General features: G+C 34.8%; 1 protein-coding gene across 2 annotated transcripts in view; it reads left to right on the forward strand.

Annotated features, from left to right (window-relative positions):
• Positions 1-23,790, forward strand: part of CABCOCO1 (ciliary associated calcium binding coiled-coil 1) — a 133,474-nt gene that overhangs the window by 35,286 nt on the left and 74,398 nt on the right. The window lies entirely within an intron of this gene.

Consider the following 23,790-nt stretch of genomic DNA (forward strand, 5'->3'; position numbering starts at 1 on the left):
ATTATCTTTATAATTTTCCTGATATTAAGAACCAGATGGGATGTGCCAACTATTCTGTCTTCCAGAAGATTGTTATTCTGGTGTTTATAAATTTCTTATTTCATAAACATTTCAGTCACCATTATTCCATTTGAGTACTTGTTCTGATGCTGGTCTTTTGAAAATGAGCTGAAGGAAAACAAGGAACCCTTTTGCTTTTGCTTTTCCTTAAAATTTCTTCTTTGTAATCTCCTCATACTGTAGCTTAAATTAAGTGTCACTTGACAAAGTTTCATTGAAAACATTTCCATTTCAGAATTACATCATAGAGTGTGACAGTGTTGCAATAATTATCAGTTTGGAATAGATTCCTGTCTCATCTATTCAGCAAAACTTTGGGGAAATGATGATGTCCTCAACGGTAGTATAAGCAGATATTTAGAATTATCAAGAAAAAAAATTGTCACAAAGAACTCTTTTCCCTTTGTTAATTGCACAATTGTGCCTTTTTTCTCTGTTGTAAGGATATATTTAGATGACATTTATGCTTATGGAAAGATAAAATGGAGAAAGTAGACAGGAATTGGCTCCTTTATTTTTCATTGCCTTTTGTATTTTTCCCAAGATGACTAGAGCTATAAAAAAATCTTTAGGGAAAGGACATTGAGTCTTCAAGAATTAGACCACTGATGGAATTTTAAAGGATTAACCAAAGCACTTATTGTAGTACAATATTTTATAGCATTTTACAAGTGTCTGATAACCCTTGCAAAAAATCTGTGTTTTTTAATTAGCACCCTTTCATGGAGGAGGCAGGAGCCTGTCTCACTAATGTGGTCATTCATGCTGACCTCAGTTCTCTAGGACCAAACAAGGGCCACATGACAACTGTATAGTTGTTCCAAATTTAACTCTCAGGCAAGCATTCAAGTTAAATAACACTGCCGAAATTTAGTTTCTTTCTTAATTGTGGATAGAAGATTAGAACAAAGCACATAAATCCCCCCCAAGGATAATTGCTAAATATTAATTTTAATTATTAACAGAGACATAAATAAATTATACTCATACTTTTCTTGGGATTTTAAAGAAAATTGATTTTTTTAAATAATTGTTTCTAGCTATTTCTACTCATCTTTTTAAAAGAAATTTCATGTTATCCTTAGATCATAGAAGACACATTTCCGTAGATTATTATATTTGACCTGAGCATTTCTTATAATCTAGAAATATTTTTAATAGATATAATTTTATAAGCAACATGTCTTGTAGTTTATTTAGTAGTTTACAGATCACATATGTTGTAAAATGCAGTCACAGCCAGGATGAGCTAGGATAATGAGAGAAAGAAGCAGAAAATGGAGGCAGAAATGCCTGGAGATGCAGCCATCTGACTGGGTGAAGTCTAAGAGTGTCACTCACTTTATTTAAAGAGCTGAGGACTCTCTTTTAGTTACCCAACCCAGGAGTTCTCCAAGCAGACCCTCTGACATAAGAATTGTAAGGGAACTGGATCTCCTTAGAGGATATGATATTTTCCTTGGCTTAGGCCTCCACCTAGAAAGCTGGAAACTGCTATGACTTTTGCTTTTGTTACCTAAAAACTACAAGGAACATTTAATAACTGACATAAGAACACCATTGGATATTACCAATCATGATCAAAAACTCATAGCAGATACCCAAAGTCATGGTTCTCGCCAGGTATCTACCGCTGGACAACTGAAATGAGACGATGCCATTATAAAATTGTTTATTCATTTGTTCAACATAGTATCCACTTCCCCTTATGCTCTAGGCCTTGTACTAAGGCCCAGGGATAAACAGTGACAAGCAACAATTCTTGTCCTCAAGGAGTTCACTGGCTAATGAGAGGAGAGACATAACTAAGTAATTATAATATAGGACCAAAAATGTTAGGATCCTATGGGAGCCAATAGAAGACAATAAGGAACAGCTAACCTATAGATTTAAGGCTCACGGGGGCTTCCAGGAACAAGTGAAATCTAACAGGACACCTGAAGTTTGTGAATGAGTTAGCCATACAGTGTATTATAATTTGGGGGGTGCAAGTGAAAGAAATTCCACTCAAAATAGCCGATAAACACAAGGGATAAACTAAACTAAAGTCAGCTGGATCTAAGTAGTCAAACAATTTTATTAAGCGTGTATGTACATGTGAGTGTGTATATCATGACATATTGCTTAGTCTCTCATCTCTCCTAGTCCTTTATCACTTCTCGGATTCTCTCCATTTTGACCTCATTTGCTTCTACTGCAGACAGGCTTCCTCCAACTGGTAGGAGACATGACACAGGCAGCTCCATTTTAGCAACTCCAGAAAGAGGAGACATTCTTCCTGATAATGTGAATATGATTGGCTGTGCTCGTGTAATGTGTCCACTCTTGATTAATCACTGTGACCCAAGAAGTGTGGTAATGTTATTGGAAGACCCAAGCAGCTCATTTTGATTGGTAGCAGGATGAATAGGTCCCCAAAAGAAGCAGAAAGAACTTCTGCAGAACGAAGAGTCATTTTTATCAAAAGAGTGAAGTAAACACAGATGCACAACTCTTCTTCCATCCAAAATCCCATCACAAACCAAAACTTGCACAATTCATAATGATACAGATGAGGAATTTTATGGCATCTAAAATTATAGATTATTGATTAGATGAAACCACAGCCTCACATGTGTAAGATGTTACAGAGTTAATGAAGGTTCCGTAGGCATCCTCAATTGATACAGAAATGGGAGAAAGCTTTAGAGGGAAAAAATTAAAGCAAGTAGAAGACTGCTTTCAGAGCAGCCACGCTCTTCAGCCCTCTCACCCTCGGCTGCTTGTACGGAGCACTGGGACTCCTCGGCATTTGCTCCAACGCTAAGGAAACTCGTGTAGACATGGACATCCAAGAGAAGGACAGTTCTGAAGTGGCTACCTTCAGGAGAGAAAAAAAAAAAATACCCTCACTATCGGCTCCTGGCACACCTGACTTCTCTGCCCCTGTCCTACAGTCTCTAGAGGCAAGCTATGGCAAACAAACGAACGTCCCCAGACAAGAGAACTGCATCATCTAATATAAAGATAAGCCAGCAGCCCCCAAATCACCAAGTAGTTGAGAAAAATAAAATTATAAAGAGGCGTGAGCCTTTATAAACAGATGAATTAACAGCTAAGGAACAGTTGACAGATCAAATGGTTAAAAGACTGATTAATATTCTCAGAAAAGTTTGCAAGTTTATTATATTATTGAAAAATAAACTAGTAGAGATCTTAGATATTTAAAATAAGATTTGAAAACTTTTAATGAAATATCCGGTACAATTTTATGTTGATAGATTTGAAAATATAGAAAAAGTGATATTCAGGGAACTTAAATTACCAGTATTTACTTGAGAGGACATAGAAAATCTTAATAGAATGATAACCATATAAGATCCTCAACAATGCACACATAGAAATGTCATCAGACCTAGAAGGTTTTACAGGGCAGTTTTACCAAAATTTCCAAGAATAGATAATTCCCCTTTATGTGAATTATGATAAAGGACATCAGGAGATGGGAAGCTTTCAATTCTTTTGAAGTTAATATAATCCTGAGAAAGCTTTTAACTTATTCTTTGAATTGATAATGACTGTAACCAAAAAAATGGAAAAGAATAATGCAAAGTTATGGGCAATCTCTGTTATGAAAATAGATGCAACAATATTAAATAAAATATTAGGAAGTAAAATATAGCAGAGGATTGGATGTTGAAGTAGGGTTTATTCCAGATATGAAAAAATGGTTTAACGATGGGATATCTATTAATGTAATTCATTACACTGTCAGATTAAGGGAAGAAAAAACACATGATCATCTCAATAGATATGATAAAGCATTTAATAAAATTAAATACCAATTTCTGATTTTAAAAAGACTCTAGTTAATCAGTAATATAGCCTTACCCTCTTAAGTCATGGAATATACCAACCCAAGAAACTCCTAAAAATATTTTAATGAAAGCCTTAAAATACCCACAAGAAACAAGACAAGGCTGATTATTATTACCTAACATTGCTTTTTAGTTTCTTGCCAATGTAATAAAACAAAAAAGAAGTCAAAACTAGAAGAAAAAGAACGGTACTGAAAAATAACGCACAAAGCTGCCATTGTTTGCAGATGGTTTAATATGAAACCAACATGAAGAAAATAATATTTTTCTGTATTTTAGTAATAACCCATTAGATCACATTGATAATAATGAAAACCACAGTGTAGTCACAATCAAAATGTTATAATTGTAGCGCTTTACCAGGTAATTCTTTTAAAAAATGTTTTATTGTGGAATATTCTAATCATATATAAAATAGAAGGAATAGTATTAACCCTCATATCTATTACCTAGCTTCAACAGTTACAAACTTATGGCCATAATTGTTACGTATTTTAATATGTGACTCTATGATAGAGTGAATTTAAAGTAACTCTTTAATGTCATCAAATGTACAGCCAAGTTCAAAAGCCCCTGATTTTGTGTTTTTGTGTTTTGGTTTATTTGTTTTTGCTTGAAGTAGCATCCATATAAGACAACTACGTTGCAATTAGATTCTTAAGTCATTTTTAATTTATATAGGTCCACTATTTGGTAGTTTTCTTTCCTTGCAATGTATTTGTTGAAGAATACACATCTTCTATCCTCTAGAATTTCCCACAGCTTTGTTTGCTATTGCATTCCTGTGCTGTCCTTAACATGTTCCCCCATCTTCCATATTTCTAGCAAATGGGTAGTTAATGTTAGAATACTGACCCGATTTCAATTCACATGTTTAGCAAGACAATATATAGGTGGTTTTGTGCAATTTTATTAGGAGGCAAATAATGTCTGGTTTCTCTCTCTCTCTCTCTCTCTCTCTCTCTCTCTCTCTCTCTCTCTCTCTCTCTCTCTTTCTCTCTGTCTCTCGCTTTGTGATGTTAGCAACCACAAATCATCACTGCTAGATCTATTATTTTATTAAGGGTTAAAAAGTGATGATACTATTCTATTTCGTTATTCTTTTTTCATGTATGAGCTGGATACTCCTGTGAATAGAAACATCCACTCTTCAATTTTTTTATTAAACTGAGATACATTTCATATAGAAAAGACAGGATAAATGCTTGAATCTTTTCCTTTCTTTAATCATTGTCAAAATACGAAGTTGGAATTTTGGTATCCTCCAACAGTGACTGTGGTAGACTGAATCACCCCCCGCCAGATGCCTGCATCCTATTCCTGGAACCTGTGAATATGTAACCTTATAAGGCAAAAGGTATGCAGACGTGACCAAATAAAAAATATTCAAGATGGGGAGATTATCCTAAATTATCCAAGTGGCCTCAATGTAATCATAGGTTCCTTATAAGAGAAAAAGAGAGGAAGGAGCACCAGTCAGAGACAGGGAGAGAAATTCAAAAATGCTACACTTGCTTGCCTTAAAGATGCAGGAGGAGGGCAGGAGCCAAGAAATTTTGGTGGCCACAGGTAGATGGGTATGGCAGATATGGCCTCTAGGAGATGGATATCGTAAGGAAACTGATTCTCCTCTAGAGCTTCTAAAATAAATGAGCCCTGTCAGCATGTTGAGGACTTCTGACTTCCAGAATAAGTTGGTATTGTTTTAAGCCACTAAGTTCGTGGTAACTTGTTATATAGCAGGAATAAGAAACTAATACAGATTTTGACTAATGGAACATATTTGTTTTGTTTTGATCTATTTTGATTATTATTGCTATTAGTGCTCAAGGTGTCTCATCTTTGGCCAGTGATCCCATTGGTCTACCAATCCCTGTGTGAATACCATACTGTTTTAATTACCATAGCTTTGTAGGTTGTCTTGTTTTCTGATGTGCAATGTCTTCCTATTGTTGTTCTTCTTCTCCAGTATTGGTTTATTATACAGTTTATATTTAATAGTTCATTTTTCTTCCATGTGAAATTTAGAATGAAACTCATACATATGTGTGTTTCTGGTATATGACATATACAAGTATTTAGCAAAGTAGCATTTAAAATCAGTCAGGATAATTGGCCACATGTTTAATGAAAATAAAGTTAGATTTCTTCCTCCCACCAAATTTAAAAATGAGTGTAAGAGATCTAGTTCTCATAATGGCAGGCATATCCCATAATGGCAAAATATAATTTGGCCTCAAACTTCCATTGGAAACAACTAGAAAAGCTGGACAAAAAGAAAAATTTTAAGGCTTAAATATTTGAAAGTACTGGCACTAGCAAAGCTGAAAAAAAATTTGGGCCCCAAAGTGTGAGCCTGATACTTGGGAATGGTTTCTACCTCTAGCAATCTATGAGTTTATAGAAGGTGGCTGAGAGTCTGAGAAGCTGAGAAGTGGAGCTTTGGTAGACACATGGAGCTAAGAGAACAAAAAATGGCGGGTGAGGGAAAAAGTAAATTTCACACGTTGCGAGGACCATGCTTAAAGAAATCAGTCCCTCACTATCGGCTCCTGGCACACCTAACTAATACCCTCTGAAGCTGACTGAATTTCAGCTTCAAATTATCTCAGTCTCTGGTGGATTGAAGATTATTGGTGTGTAGTGTTATTCATCTCCTCTCTAAAGTAAAACAAACTCAGATTATATCAACAGTTTTTGGTAACCAATACCTGTCACTCCCTAAAAGTCATGAGACATACAGAAAATGGAAACAGACTTGCAAGTGTTTCAGATTATGGTGTAATTAGTCATGTATTATAAAATAATTATGCTTAAGAAATAAATATTCTGGGAATATGCAAGATATGAATTTCAGCAGAGAATTAGAAACTATTAAAAATACTAAATGGAAATTCTAGAATGAGAAAATGCAATAACTGAAATTAAGAACTAATGTAGGCACTATGAACCATTTTTTTAGAAGTAACTTGGAGAAAACTTTTACAAATCAATATATAAAAATCAACAATATTTGATCTACAAATAGTTCCTACAGGTAAAATAAGCATAAGACAAACAAGAAAACAGAAATATGGGCAAAGAGCATAAACAGACAATATACATTATTGTTAACAGATAAAAATGTTCAATCTTACTAGTTATCAAAAAACTTCAAAAGAAAAAAAGTACTTTTCAACTATAACATTTGGCTAATAGTAAAAAGGTTGATTAATACCCAATATTAATGGGGCTGTAAGAAAATACAACTCCTGTTGAGAGGTTTGTGAGAGGTTAAATTTGTAAAGCCACTTTGGATAGCAGATTAGCAAAATCAAATGTGAATATACTTTGCCCCCCAAATTCTAATTATAAGAATCTTGCCTGTGGACGTACTGATAATATATAAAGCTATTTATACATAAATATTCATCAAAGCATCGTTTATAACAGCTAATAATTAGGGAAGGTCAGTCAAAAGGGAAATGGTTTAATGAAGTTTAATCGCACCGTAGAAAACTCTCCAATCTTTAAAAGGAATGCAGTCGGTCCCGATTATGGTTATGTTAAGATCTCAAACATATTTTTAATGATAAAAGTATAGAAAAAGTACAATATGACTGGTGTTTCCATTTATTTTTTATTTTTAAATTTTATTTTTTATTTTTAAATTTTTCCATTTATTTTATTTATTTTTAAATGCAGATATACATGAAAACATATAGACAAGTATATGTATTTAAGTGATAATAAGGGACTAGGAGGATTTATACTAACCATTACCATGGCATACCTTTGGGCAATGAAGTAGAAGTAGGAATTGGATAGGATGTGAAGGGGGACATTTTAGTCTATATATTTCAGATTTATGTTAATCTTTTGTAATGTGAATGTCTCCATGTATTATTCGTACAGTAATAAAATTGCTCCCTACTTCATTCCCAGAAGTGTTAAAGCACATTTTGTAAATTAAGTGCTGGCATATAAACATGCTTCTGTACTAATATATTGACAGAGAGATATCATCTGGGTGTTTACAAAATGAAAGACCAAATACAAAAAAATAGGTGAACTCTCAAGCCATGAAATTAAATACTTTACAACTGTGTTGCTGCCATATTTTAATTTTAAGTATAAACTAGGTTTAGCTGGAAAGTCATTTATAGAGCAAAAATCTGGTGTTGTGCTATAACATCCCAAATTTTCCCAAGAAAATAAAATTGATGTCATGAATTATGTATACATAACACATTATAAAAATATTTATTCAGTTTAATTTCACCAATGTGACAACACATCACATTTTGGATCATTTGTGCTTTCAAAGGTTATGTTATATATAAGTATTTAAACATGCACGCACACACATATACACATATTTGTGTTTGAATGTAAAAAAAACCTCGTAAGATTAAGTCTGCTTTAATAGTTTCCTTAATTTGCAAAATGTAATAGATGGATGTAGTTTTCTTTCTGTCGAAACCAGCATACTTCACATGTTTCATAATTTATAACATAGACATTTTCACACAAACCCTGTTTGCACAATTCCAGGGGGCACCGTTCACACTGTGGTCTGTGTGATTAATGGAGTTGTCCATGGCACAACCTGTGCAGCCGTTGGTGGAGGCCCTGTTTTCACAAGTGGTACTGTAGTAGAATCGGATTATTATAAATGTGATAAACTTAGATATTTAAAGAGAATGATAAATATACCTAAGTAGTTACCTTGCCTAGAGTCATATTTTGACAGCCTTTCATACCCAAAATAATATAATACCACTTAAAGTCAGCAAGCATAGAAAATTCAGACCTCCCTAAAACCAGTGAATATCAATTGTATATAATTTCATGTTCTGAGCACTTATTCCTAAAGCAAAAACAAAATAAACATTTTCTTCTTCCTTATTTCAAAACCAACACAGATTATGGGTGTTAATGACACAATACTTAAAAATTGTTAGCTTTTGGGAGGAAAAATAACCAAATAGAAACATAAGTTTTGTTTTCTTTCTTTAAACTATAAAGGTATGGAGTCCTGAGTAAACAAAACATGAGTATTATGTAAACACTCACCCTTTTATGGGGAAAAAAAGCAAAAACAACATTGCATGTCTGATCATATTTTGGAGAGGAGGAAGGCAACTGAAATGTAGCGCTAAAGATATCTTTTTTCTCCTCAGTTTACCCTTGAGATGTACCTATCAAAATACTCTAAACTTATCCAGATGATGTTTTTAATCTTGAAAAAGACTTTTTTTTTTCTTGTTGGATGATTGTATTAGCAAACTGCTGGAAGGGAAAATCATACAGGACATAATTTGTAGTTTGACCTACTCACATTGGGTGTTGCTAAAGAAAATGAATCAGAAATTGTTGTGGTAAAATAACTCTATCTGCTCTACCTGACATGTGTGACTAACTGACTTTAGAATCTATCATTTACAAAAAATGGTTGACACTTGGGTATACAATTTATCAAACTTCACCCTAGTCCTTTTCCCCAAAGCACAGAAAAATAATCATCCCTCCATAAATATAAATCTTTTAAGGGAAATTCAAGGAATCTGTCTCCAGTAAAATAATTGATAAATGGAAGAAGCATAATTTAAAGATGGTTTCCATCACAGATCATAAGACACCTAAACTCTTGAACCTGTCACTCAAGTCTTTCCATCCCTTGTCTCACTAGCATTAATCTCAGTTCCCCTGTGTCCAGGTCTCTGATTGCATTATGTTGGTCTTTTCATAATTATAGGTTTTCTACTTATTTCTGCCTTGAAGTAAGCTGTTCCTACTACCTGAAGTGCTCTACAGCCTTTTTCTGCCAACCCAAACCTATTATTCCTTCAGACTTCAGTTTGAGGAACATTTCTCTTAAAGAACCAAAGAAAGAAAGAAAGAAAGAAAAAAGGGAAGGAGAGAGAGGGGAGGGAAAGAAGGGAGGGAGGGTAAGGGTAAGGAGGGAAAGGGAAAAGTACTTTCTCTAACATTACTTTTTTCTTATTTCCTCGGTATTAAATACCTTCTAATTATAGGGCTACATTTCGTGGAACTAATTGTATAGGTCTGTGATATCCAGATAATTGACATTATGATTTTCTTGTTTTTCTCAGTCTAGGAGCTACCGCTGATCCTTGAACAGCCTGGGTTTGAAATGTGCGGATCCACATGGGTGGATTTTTTTTCAATAAATATACAGTCAGCTCTCTATACCTCTGGGTTTTGCATCCAAGGATTCAATCACTCACTGATCAAAAAGAGTATTTTCCATCCTTGGTTGGGAATCTGGATGCAGATGGCCAACTGTATACATTGTTCTGTGCCATTTTATATAAGTGACATGAGCATCTTTGGATTTTGGTATTCCTGGTGGCCCTGGAACCAATCTCCCACCTGTACAAGGGTCAAACTGTATATACATTCACCTAGTGTTCAATAATTGTTTGCTAAATTAATTAATTTAAAAGGAGGAAAATTTTATTTTATTGACTAATTCCAAAACATTATTTTGGAGGATATTGTTTTGTAGTGTGTACCAAAAAATCCAAAGCAACCTTTTAAAATATCAGTTATTAAACCCGTTACCAGAAAATTAAAACCTGAAATTAGAATAAAATGTGCTTATATTAGTCATTTTTAAATATGGAGAACCTACTTTATATGGACTACCTTGAGAATGTTTAATGTAAAAGGGGAATGCCCATTATAAATTGAAACTCTAAGATACCCGAAGCCACTAATATTTTTGACCACATCAAAATTTAAAACTTCTATTTTGGGGAAGAGAACACCTAAACAAAAATCAAACAAACTAAAAATAAAATTTACAGTTGAAATGACAGTAAGACATAATAGTCTTAATATTCTGTATAATGATTTCTTACAAAACAAAGAGAAAAAGGTGACCATGCTAATAGAAAAATTAACAAAGTATATTTAGAAGACAAAATATATCAATAGTCAATAAACTTTGGCAAAGTTTATCACCCTTTGTTGTACTCAAAGAAATGCAAACTAAATTAAAATTATCAGATTCTCAAAAATTAAAATGATAACACAGTGTCTTGTGAGAGTGTGGTGAGCTGGCACTCTCATACAGTGCCGATAGGAGTGTAAATTTGGTAAATTTTCCAGAGAGCAGTGTGGCATGATATAGCAAAGTTTAGAATGCGTTTACCTTTTGAGCCAACAATTATACTTCTTTGAGTTTATCCCAAGGAGATAATCAGACAATGGACATAACTATGGGTGCATATATTTGTTTATAACAGAAGAAAAAACCCTTAAGCTTGAAGTATCTAAATGTCTATCATTTGTGGGAAGTTTTAAAAATTTGTGGTGCCTCATTATAATATAATTCTGTCATCATTAAGATTACTCATATACTGTTGCACTTATGATGGAGAGTTATTCACACTATGTTAATTAAGTGGGAAAGAAACCCAGACTACTAAGTGTGTCTATTGTGATTACACTATTGTGATTAGTTTATAATTTTACATCTGTATCTATGTATATACGTATACACAGAGAATGGGTTCTAAAGGATATATATCAAATTGATAGCAGTAGTCATTTGATGTTGATAGAATACCCGGTAACCTTTGCTTTCTCTTTACGTTTGTCTATACTTCCTGAAATTATTTTTTGCAATCAGCATATATTAAAAGTATATAGCTGTTTTTCAGAGTAAAGACTTAAACTCAATGTTTTATTCCACTTCCTTTTATTTTCCTTATTCAGCATTATTGTTTTTCTTGCTTGTTTAACTTTAAAAGATTGCATAACATTATGAAAATGTCTGTTTTATTTGGAAGAGATGCATTTCATGTTTATGTGATTAGGCTGTGTTCTTTTTCTTAAAGCAAAAGGTTCTATTGCAAATGAAGATTTAATTGTTACTAGAAGATGAGCATTTTATTATTTTTGAGTTATATAAATCACCAAAATGCCCAGGGTGATCACAATAAGACCTAAAAAAGCAAGAACTCTAACTACAGGGGTTTACTCTATTATTTAATAAATTATCTGGCTAATAGATGGCAAGAAGTAAGGGGATGAATGGAGTCTAAGAAAAATCAATATGTCTTTATTCTGTGATTACTTACTCAGCAGAATCCGTTAATAATCCAAGCTTCTGGTTTAAAGCAAAAGTCCAGACATGTCTAAAATAGACTACATGAACTTCAGCAACCCACAGTTGAAAAGGGACATATTCAAATCAAAATGTGTTAGGAGGAAAATAATGTGGATGTTCTAGGACCAGAGGTCTCTGAAGAAGAAAAAAAATCAGAAAAGATTTAATATCTGTCTTCAAATACAAAGGTCTGGCAAAATGAAAAAAAAAAAAAAGATTTGTGTTATATGCATAACTGTCAGATGGTGGACCAAATACCAGTGCCAGCTTTTCTGGGGGAAGATTTTAACTAGTACATACAATCACTTTCTGAATATTAGGAGTATCCAGAAATGGAAGGGATTAGAAGTGGGAGGGCAGGGGCCCATGACTTCCTCACTTTATACTCCCAGCTCTTAGCACAGGACCTGGCAAACAGAAGGCACTTAATAGATTGTATGGAATGAACTGAGAGGTAATAAGTTATGTCTTCAGTGACTATATTCCAAATTTACCTATATGATTTTGTTGAAAGACAGTTTGTAAAGTTGTTTAAGCATTGGATGGGAGATTGAGTCAGATCATCTCTAAATGCATAACCATCTATCCCAGATTTTTCTAGTATTTTCTAGGACAATTCCAATTTAAACTATGTTGTCCTATTCTTCCCCTAAGTATACTTTCAAATGTTCTTCTTGGTACTAAAGTCCAAAATTTATGATGAGCCTGTCTTACTCTGGGTAGCATAACTAATAGAATGACAAAATAGATTTCTATCTACAGGCTGGAAATCATGTTGGACTGCTACAGCTGGTGTGGATAGAGAACTAAGTTGTTTATAACTAGAAAGTCACTTACTATAAATATATAACTAGCGCTGTCTTGGTGAATGCAGACTTAAATGTTAATAAATTTATGTAATCAAATATAAGTGAAGCAAGGCTGTAGGTGCTATATTTTTATTGATTACTTTAGAAAGAAGATTTTGGTCACAGTTCTATAATATTGCACCATATACCAATGTTTCCATAGTGTTCAAGTTTGATTCCTAGGCCAGCCTTAAGGTTTCCTGAATGTTTGACAGATGGCTGAGAATATGCAAGTAAGTATGCATTGTGCAGAAAAGCATACAAGTGAAGAGTCAATCAAGAGAGAATAAACATGCTTAGCAACAGGCCACCTTATTGGTATTCTAACTACAGAATCCAGCAACTTTCTATGCAAATTATGCAGCTGCATCAGCGCCATTGACACTAGAGGAGTGAAGGGGGAAGCAACTCAAAGTTTTGTGTGGCAAACTACCGGTAGCTCTGTGCCTGATCAAGGAAATCATTAGTGCGTAAGGCTAGATGAGGTAGATTGTGGTTTTTTGTTTTGTTTTGTTTTGTTTTTATTTTTCTAAGTGGATTATTCTGTTTGCTTAAAGCGCTAATGACCACAGGAAATGTGGCAAGTTTAACTGATGAATATGGAGTTTGATAGCTCCCAGAGCATGGCTTTGGACTAATAAGAATTTAGATGGGAACAGCAACCTACTTTCCCTTATTTCAGGATTCGCATGCCTGCTGGTACACACAGGATCGTGTAAATATGCCGGTGCTTGTGGGGAGACACACACACACACACACACACACATACACACTTTTTAAAAAAAAAGGAAGAACTGGAAATGTAGACTATCCATTATTCAGAGAATGTTCTTCTGCCCTATATATTCAATATGTAGCAACTTAAAGAATTACGGGCTTTCAACTAAAGACATCAAGTATTTTAGATGGGAAAAAAGGCACATGCAGTTAACAAATGAATACAGATATTTTTGCTCCATTTAAGCAGTGAAAAATCTGACTTGAATTATCTTTTCTTAATAAAATGCAAAGTGTATTAAATAAATCATGTATTAATATTTACAATCTGGAGCAACTCATGTTTTTTTCTGTGAAGCCATTCCTGCCTCCCATAGACCATGCTGAATTCTCCCTCCTATAAACCACTGTTGGGAGTTGACACTAAAGCATTATGCCTTGCAGTGTTGGTTTATGTGTCATCTGACTATAGCTGGGTTGTCTTGATGCCAACCCCACCTCTTGAAACACACATACATATATACACTCAAACTCAAAGTTGATTCCTAGGAGCTGGAGGGAAATGGTGACTATACCTTAGCTTTCTTTAAAAGGTCAGCCCAGACATTATACATAAAGCATCACAAAGAGATCTATATATTCCCATGTCCCTCCATGCTTCCTCTATTGCTTTTTTAAAAAGATGTGCACAAATTTAATACTTCTTCTCTCAAGAGGTGGGGTTTCATTCCCTTCTCCTTGAATGTGGTCTGAACTTAAGTTACTGGCTTCTAGAGAATGGAATATGGTGGAAGTGATGGGATGTCTGTCATTTCCAACATTAGGTTATAAAAACACTGTGGCTTCCAGCTTATGGTTACTTTGAGGCTTGCACACTCTTGTTACCTCTCTTGAATCACTTGCACTAGGGAAGCCAGCTGCTGTGTTGTGATGACACTCACAACAGAGGAGCTTCTAGTGAGGTGCACTCCTCAAGGACCTGAAGCCTGCCAGCAGCCAAGTGAGTGAGTTAGCAAGATCTTCTCCAGGGGGAGCCTGGATATCACTGCAGCTGGGCCAGCAGTTGGACTGCAACCTGGTCAGAGAGCCTGAGCTCACAGGATCCTGACACACAGCATGGCGTGATTCCAAATTCTGGTTGTTTTAAGCTGCCAAATTTGGGGAAATTTGTTACATAGCAACAGGTAACTAATACACTTCCCATTCACAACAATAGCTGGAATCTCTCTTTCACCCCATGTTTCAGTCGCCCTCCAAATGCTCACTGCTTCCTCTTCTTCCATTTTTTCCTCCCCTGTGTCAGGCTGCACCTGTACAACCCACTCTGGCCTGCTCTTCGCTCACAGAAGCCCCCTGGAATTCTAGTAAAAAAATCAAGTTTTCCACATGAATGGCTCATCTCCCAAACTAGATTGCCCATAATAGGTGCTTAATAAATATCCGTTCGTAGTATAACCAAATTTTAATTTCTTTTGACTTCTGTAAATAAAAATCATTCATTTGAAAACCAATTTTTTTTTACCAAGTCAGACTAGAATTATAAAGAGAAGTAATTAAGTGTTTGAAGCTAAGCCTTTTATAAACAAGGCTTATTACTGATAACTAGACAACTCAACCCGATGCCTGAGCCAGGCAGATATTGGACTCAATGCACTCTTTGGCTTCCAGAACAGGAATAGGTATGCATTTCAGTTCCAAATGGGCAAAGCTGCTATGCAGTTAACGCTCAACAGTCTTTGCCCTCAGAAATACTTACAGGTTTAAGACCACTGCTGGCTTCTAAACACAGTTCTAGTTCTAGGTGTCACCTGTAGTTTTCAGGTTGGTGTCTGTTGCCACCTTTAATAATCAAGATATTTGTTAAATAAATGTGGTATGCCTGCCATACTCTGGGAACTTGCTGTTAGTTTGTTTCACAAATATTATTTTTACTACCTGTATGTGACATTGTTTAGCAAAACAAACACAGTTACCCATAATGCTAAATAGTCTAGCGAGAGAATGGACATTATTAATAAACCCACAGGCATATAATTACAAGCCAACTACTATAGAGAAAAAATTCAGGTTACTGTAAAGAGGTGTATTAGAGAGCTTTCTCTGATCTGAGGATTAGTGAAGCACAGTAGGCTCCTCTGAGCTAGTTATCTTTGGATGAAGATCCAGGGATAATAGGAGTTAACTAGGCAACAGTGTAGGGGGAAGGGAAGTTACTTACATTAGTCCAGCATTTACTCTGTGCCAGGAACTGTCAAAGCACTTTAAGTATAGATGCATGTAATCTTCACAACAACCATAGGAGGTAGGCACCACTTAAACCACGTTTTAAAGACATGAAACCTGAGGACTAATGTCCACATGCTTCATTAACTACTGTCCCAAATTTCCTCTGCAAAGACTTTGATTTAATCCCTAGGGACACCAACGAAAGCTTGAATGAAAGAGACTATTTAGACCACTTCGAAGTTAAGCAGCCTGTCATAATATTGATTTCAACAATTAAAACACAAAATAGGACATAGTTTAACTTTATTACCCTCCAAACATTCTCTCTTAAAAAATAAAGGATGATATAAATAATATTATAACAAAGTAATTTTGAATGATCACTTTTACAATCTCTTCAAATTCTTTGTTTTCTACCCAAGAACTCCATGATATCCTTTTTTATATAATAAATATTCATACTGCTAACCAAATATGTATGCTTCCGCTTACCTAGTTTATGAAAATGTACACCCTACTATATATTAAATTGCAGCCAAAATTGAGCAAAAAGAATAGAAAGTACTTTATTGTTCTTTGTTAAATAATGAATGCTGTGAAGTAATGTGATCATTAAATGCAAATGAGCATAACTCTGATATAAATGTAAATTTTTCAAAACTTGAAATGTTCCTTAAGATAAACTCTTTGGCTGAAGTTCTGACTATTTAATTATTCCATTTTCATAAAATGAGTGCAGTCACCTATTCAACGTAATTAGTTATCTAGGTAAAAACTATTATAATTGAATATAGGTGTTTCCTAAATGCATTTTAAATACCATTTAAAAAATTCTACATTAATTATTTGGCCTGTTGTTTGGATGTCTTTTTTTTATTCTTTTTTTTTCTTAGTTTCAGGTGTACAAAACAATGTAATAGTTAGATATTTATACCCCTCACAAAGTGATAACCCCTCTGACATCGTATATAGCTGTTACAACTTCACTGACTTTATTCCCTATGCTCTATTCCACATCCCGTATAATTATATACATAATTAGAATTGGCATTCCATATTATTCAGCTTCAGGGGTACAGTTATAGTTGATGTACAATGTTATATTCATTTCAGGAGTACAACATAGTGATTAGATATTTATATACCTCATAAGTGATCACCCTGATAAGTCCAGTATCCATCTGGCACTATACATAGTTATTACAATGTTATTGACTATATTCCCTATGCTGTACTGTATAGTAGACGTCTCTGTTTGCCCTTCAGATCCACTTTTGCCCTTTTCTACCCTACCCTGTGCTCAGAAGGCCAAAGTTTATGGAAATCATCAGTAGGCTTCTTTACCTTCTGACTTCTAGCTAGGCTAATTGGGAACATGGGTGGGAGAAGAGTGAGGCTGAGATGTTTTCACTCCCAGCTCCCTTCCTATTGGGTCACTGCAGTTTGGGTGTGTTCTCTACAGAAAGTTGGTTCCTGTCCTGTGTTTGTATCTCTTCTCAGTATTGTGGGAACTGCTCCCTCACCTTCCCATTAGGCCCAGGGATGAGAACAGATAGGGTGTCAAACCTTCCTCATTACTTTCCCCTGAACTGGACTGCATCTTTGTAAATAGCCCCTTTATTAAGGCCTCCTCAATATGCCGTTTTCTCATAGAACCCTGACTGTATAGTAATTGATAACAGGAGTGACCTCAGGAAACTCACCCTCATCATGAGACTCTGAACTGGTTGTTCCCATATGAGTGTGGTGTTCAGATAACTCATTGGGCAGGAGTGAGAGGAAGTGGGTATGCAACACTAAGGAACATGGTGGAGTTGACTTGAAGGGTGTCAGACACAAAAGGGTGCAACAAATGATGAGATAATAGAGACTGAGCAGGATGAATGTACTGATGCGGGTGTACTCGCTCAGAGTTTAGGATTTGAAGATATGGCTCGAGTACCCGGGAGTGGCTTTATTAGTCTCCTAGGCTGGCTAACTGAAGGCAGAACTCAGTGGTGGCCTACAGTCAGGGAAGATGGTGTGCCAGAAGCTCCCTGCCATAATGCAGAGGAAGAATTCAGGTAGTTCAGGAAGATGAAACAATGTGCAACCTATTTAGCCCCTTGCTAACCATTGTCCCCGGGAGTGTCCAGAAGACACACTCCCTTCATCAAGGCAGTCAGAAATGCACTGATGAGGGGTCGCCACCAACACTGGTCAGTCAATGGTAGCTGTTCTCTATAGGCTGACTTCTGAGCAGGGGGTGGGATGCTGGGAACCGTGTTTGGGATATAGATTACATTTGCCATTCCTATGACATTTTTATACTTTCTTAACCACTAAATGCATTTTTAATAACATTAGTGAGAAAAGAGTGCTGAATGGAACTCTTTAAAAAAATCTCCGGTAAAATCTACACTAGTCACTGATGCTTTAATATACTCTGTGTAATTGATACAAAAGAGTACTGCGTCCTATTGCAAGTTTGGCACAAGGTGCAAACAGAAGCTGATACATGAGCTTGGTTCAAAGGTAATCTCCCCCCCCCCCCCCCCGCTCCACCTCACCTTACTAGTTGGGTTATCATTGACAGTACTCTTAATCTCTCTAAAGCTCAATTTCTTCATCTACAAAATGAGGGGAATAATATCTGCCTCTCATAGTTGTGAGGATAAGCAAGATAGAGGTGAACGACTCAACTAACAAGCTAATTTAGTTTCTTTTATGGGCTCAGCATCTTGGTTATTCCTCTCTCGTAGCACTTTCAATCTAGTACCACATACTGCAGTGCGAACGCCTTGAGTTCAGAATCCATGTCTACTTATTTCATTTTCTATCCCCAGTGCTCAACACATAAACAGATGCGTACCAGATGCCAACTGTGTGAGTGATTGAACGAATGAGTAAATGTGTGATTTTGATAATGAAATGGAAGTGGTCAGTTTATTCTTTTCATTCCTCTACCTGTGTCTAAATTCCGTCTCCTTTGCTGCCTTTGTAATCGTGGACAAATTACTTAACCCAACTGAGCCGTGGGTTCCTCATCTTTAAAACTGAGATAATACCTCCTGTCCTCATAGAAGTGCTGTAAGAAATAAATTAGATAACAGTTAAAATAGGGAGCACTCCATAAATTTTATTTCCCTTTCTCTTGTTCCCTTTGTATCTCAAGTGCCTGGCACATTACAGACACTGAAATAATGTTGTCTGTGATGGAGCACACATGAAGTTTTAATTTTGAAAACTTATACTCCATTCATTCCTTAAAAAAAAAAAAAAGATTCCTAAATATCAGATTACTGCCCATGAGATTGCAAAATCTTTTTTAGCCTTTTATGGTTAAAATGCTCTAAGAATTTGGAAGAAGCCTCCCTTCTGAAACTCACTTCAGTAAATCCAAAATGAATCGATGTGGAAAATATTTAACATTCAACAGTTAATTTTGAATAGAAGAGATAGTTAATTTTATCCTTTTCATTTCTACAAATCATATGAAGAGACAGTTTGGATAGCTTACTCAAAAGAGGCTCCCCGAATCATTTCTAATGGGATACGTCAACTCAAGTGTTGCCCAAAGATTATTCTTAACAAATGCACATATTGTTTGACTTTACTAGGAATAAACAAAAAGCTTAAAATTAGATTATTGCTTAGACATAGACCCATTAAGTTAAAATAAGGCCAGACATTTGGAATTAAGTCAGTTTAAGATAGTAACCTTTGATTAAAACATGGCTAAAATATTTGGATTGCTTTATTAGCTATGTGCCATAAGCATAAAAACTCAGTTAAATTTTCACAGTAAATGCATAATTCCTTTACACAAATTCACTTTACATATTAAAAGGAATGCCAACAACCACTCAAAACAAAAGACATAAAGAGGAAATTTTTTTTTTTGAGTTATGTAATTCGCTATTGGCCTGGCTTCCCTTCTTCCCTTCAAATAGAAAAAAAATATATACGTAATTGAAAAAACTCAATGCTGTTTCTCTCATTTTTCTTAGGGTTCCAGCACTGCATCTCTATCTAAAATGTAACTAATTTAAACTGATTTAGAGAAAGAATCTGTACTTAAAGCCTTATTTGAGTTGAGTGGCTTTTTAAAAAACACATTTTTCAGATTAAAGGAAATGTTTGTGGTAACATAAGCTCTACTTGCCATTTCAAAATTATAAAATGAATTAAAGGGTGCAGGACATGAATTAAAGCATGAGTGACTTCATAAAATAAGCATTTTACATAATTTGTAAGTTTAAATTTTTGTACCTCAAAATGAAGACAGAATGATTTAAGAACGTAATGCATTTATTTGCCAAAAACAAGAAGAAACTTACCTAATTAGTATTTTAAATAAATTTCTTGGTGAGCTTTTTTAAGTATATCGTCAATGGAAACCTTTTGTTCTATGCCATAGATTTCCAGTTCCTAATACAGCATTGTAGCCACAGGCTTGAGATGCTGAATTTGTGTGTGTGTGTGTGTGTGTAGACATAGACATAGAGAAAGAAACAGTGATAGAGGCTTAATTTTAATAGCTTCTTTAAGGAGCTCTTAGAGTTAACTAGAGAAACCCTAAATTTCCGTTGAGCACAGTTTGAATCCTAAAAGCAGTTGTGATGCTATTGATATTCCCTCAATATACCGTGAGCTCTAAAATATTCTCAGTGTTCAAAACAGTGGAAATATGTTCTTTGGGGGCATTAAACAATAAAGCATAAAATTTACAAATAATTTCATATCTTTCCAATGTGAAAAAGACTTCATTCAAAAAAGAATCATTGTGGCACATCTGTTTATAACTCTGAAGGAGTATCTTGTAACAGGCCATGCTCTAATCAAGAACAAACAGAAAAGTGGAAAAACATTTTTAAATCTATTTGAAGGCTTTGGGGACCTTCCAAGGCAGTCAAGACTTAAGAGGCCATGAGCCCAGAGAGAAGTGAACCCAATATATTTAAAGTGAGCCCGATATTTGTGTGCTGCTTTTCCCCTAGGGACATTTGTTTTAGGAGGTACAAGGCAAGAAGTCAAGAAGCAGGCAGAGGGCTGCCACTAAGAAGCAGAGAAGCCAATCAAAATGTTGGCAATTTCATAAAACTAGGATAACAAAATTAGAATATGGGCATGCCAAGGCTACGTGGATTGAGAGATAAAGATCACAGGAAGAAGATGCATGTATAGAAGTCGGCCTGATACTCTGTGACAGCTATCTACTCCAGACATGGGCTGATTCATAAGACGTCACTAAACTTTCTACAAATATTGGGAGGATAATAAGAGAATATTATTGTCAAGGACTGTGAAGTACCTGAAATTTTACATATGAGGTAAGACAATTAAGTTCACAAACTGATCCTAGAAAAAGTGGTACATACCTCATTGCTGAATATCACTACAGTCACCTTCAAAGTACTCTCCTTGGGAAGCTATGCACTGATGCCAGCGCCTAGACCACCTTCAAAGCAATTTTGGAACTCTGTGGAATAGCCATCAGAGCTGTTGTGGTATTACCCTTGATGTCCTGAATGTAATGAAAATGTCTTCCTTTCAATATTTACTTAATCTTCGGGAAAAGAAAGAAGTCATTGGGGACCAGATCAGGTGAGTAGGGAGGGTGTTCCAATACAGTAATTTGTTCACTGGCAAAAAACTCCCTCACAGACAGTGCTGTGTGAGCTGGTGCATTGTTGTGATGCAAGAACCATGAATTGGTGAAAAGTTCAGGTCATCTACTTTTTTCACGCAGCCTTTTCAGCACTTCCAAATTGTCAACTTGGTTAACTGTTTGTCCAGCTGGTACAAATTCATAGTGAATAATTCTTCTGATATCAAAAAAAGGTTAGCATCATTGTTGCAACATGTTTGCGAACTTAATTGTCCGACATTGTGCTATCATGGTTTTATGGATGCTGGCAAAAGACCCCAGACTTCTGAGCCAGAGATCGAGTTAGAGAAGTAAAAATAATTTTTTAAAAATGCCAAATTACACTCAAAGAAAGGATAAGGAAGGAAATTAAAAAGCTAATCACCGGAACTAATGAAATAGAAAAAATATATAATCAGTAGAGACAATTAACAAGCCTATGAGGTGATCTTTAGGAAGACTAATAAAATTGATACTATCCTAGCAAGACTATTTAAGAAAAAAAAAAAGAGATTGCACAAAATACAATGTCAGTAATAAATTGGGTCATCTCCAAAGATCATACAGACATTAAAAAGATAAGAAGACCATATAAGCAACATTATATCTAAATTTTTATACTAGATTAAAATGATAAAATTTGGAAAATTCTAATAGCTCTATGTCAAAGAAATTGAATTGAGTTAAAATATTTTAATTTAAAATACTTTCCACAAAGAAATCTCCAAGGACATATGTCTTCATATTTAAGAAAGAAATAAAATTTATATAAACTTTTTGAGTTTAAAAACAAAATGAACATAACCTTAATACCTAAACTTGACAAGGACATTACAAGAAAGGAAAAGTCTTGACGTATCTCCCTTAAGAACATACATGTAACAATTCTAAACAAGATATTAACAAATCAAATTTAATGGTGTGTGAAAAGATAGAACACCATGAACCAGTTAAATTTATTGCAGGAATGCAAAGTTTATTCAATATTTGAGAATCAATCAATGCAATTTACCATATTAGCATAAAGGAAGGCCTCATTAGAAGCAGAACGATCATTTTATAAGTCCAACACCCAGTCATTATAAAATCTGTTAGCAAATCTGGAATAGATGAATTAATGGTCATAATGATCATAATTAATGGTCAAACGTTGAAGCCTTTCCTCCTGAGAATGGGAATAAGAATGTCTGCTGTCACCACTTTTATTCAGTATACACTGGCAAACTTAGCCAGTGCAATATGGCAGGAAAAGCTTGGTAGTATAGATATGGGAAAGTCAGATTTAAAACTCTCTTTTTTCACATTCCACCTGATTGTATATTTAAAAATACAACAGAATCTACAGAAAAATTACTCAAACATAAAACAATTTTATAAATCATGGACAAATGACCAACGTACAAAAATAATCTCTTTTATATAATAGTAAGAAACAACTAGGAAATAAAACTTAATAAAATGGCAACATTTACAAAAGCAACAAAAAAACATGAGATACCTAACTGGAAATATGTAAAGCATATACTGGTGTCAAAAAAATGTATATATTTGACTTGTATTCATCTTTTGTTTTCGGTATATAATTATTACAATGTGTTTACATTTTTTGGCACCCTCTGTATACATAGAAGGCTACAAAACTTATTGAATGAAAGTGAAGAACATCTAAACAATGCAGGAATACACAATGGCCCTGGATCGGAGGACCCAATATAAAGATGTCAATTCTCTCCAAATTGATCTACATATCCAACATACTCTCATTAAAAATCCCAGCAGGTTTTGTGCGTGTAATTGATAACCTGATTCTAAAACATATAAAGAATTACAAAACGCAAAAAAGAGCTAAAATAATATTGAAAAAAATTGAAGGGTTTTTACTACCATGTTTCAAGATTTTTAAGTCTACAGGAATTAAAACAACATGTGTTTGGCTTAATGATGGACAAATAGGCCACCGAAAGAGACCCACACTATATGGTCATTTAGTTTATGACAAAGGTGACAATGTAGTGCAGAGGGGAAAACATGGTCTTTTCAATAAATAATGCTGGGTCAAGTCTATATTTCATATGAAAAATAATGAATCTGGACTCTCAACTTGCAATATAAACAAAGATCAATTCCAAATGAATTGTAGATCTAAACATAAAGGTAAAACTTCTAAGCATATAGAAGAAAACAGAAAAATATCCTGGCATTAAATTTTAAAAAAAATACCAAAAGAATACCATAAAAGAAAACGCTGATAAACTGTAGTACATTAATATTGAGGAGTTCTTTTTAACAAAAGACACATTAAAAGGGCAAAACTTCAAGTAGATTGGGAGAAAA

This window comes from Rhinolophus hipposideros (assembly GCF_964194185.1).
Source record: "Rhinolophus hipposideros genome assembly, chromosome: 15".
In the NCBI taxonomy this organism is placed as follows: Eukaryota; Metazoa; Chordata; class Mammalia; order Chiroptera; family Rhinolophidae; genus Rhinolophus; species Rhinolophus hipposideros.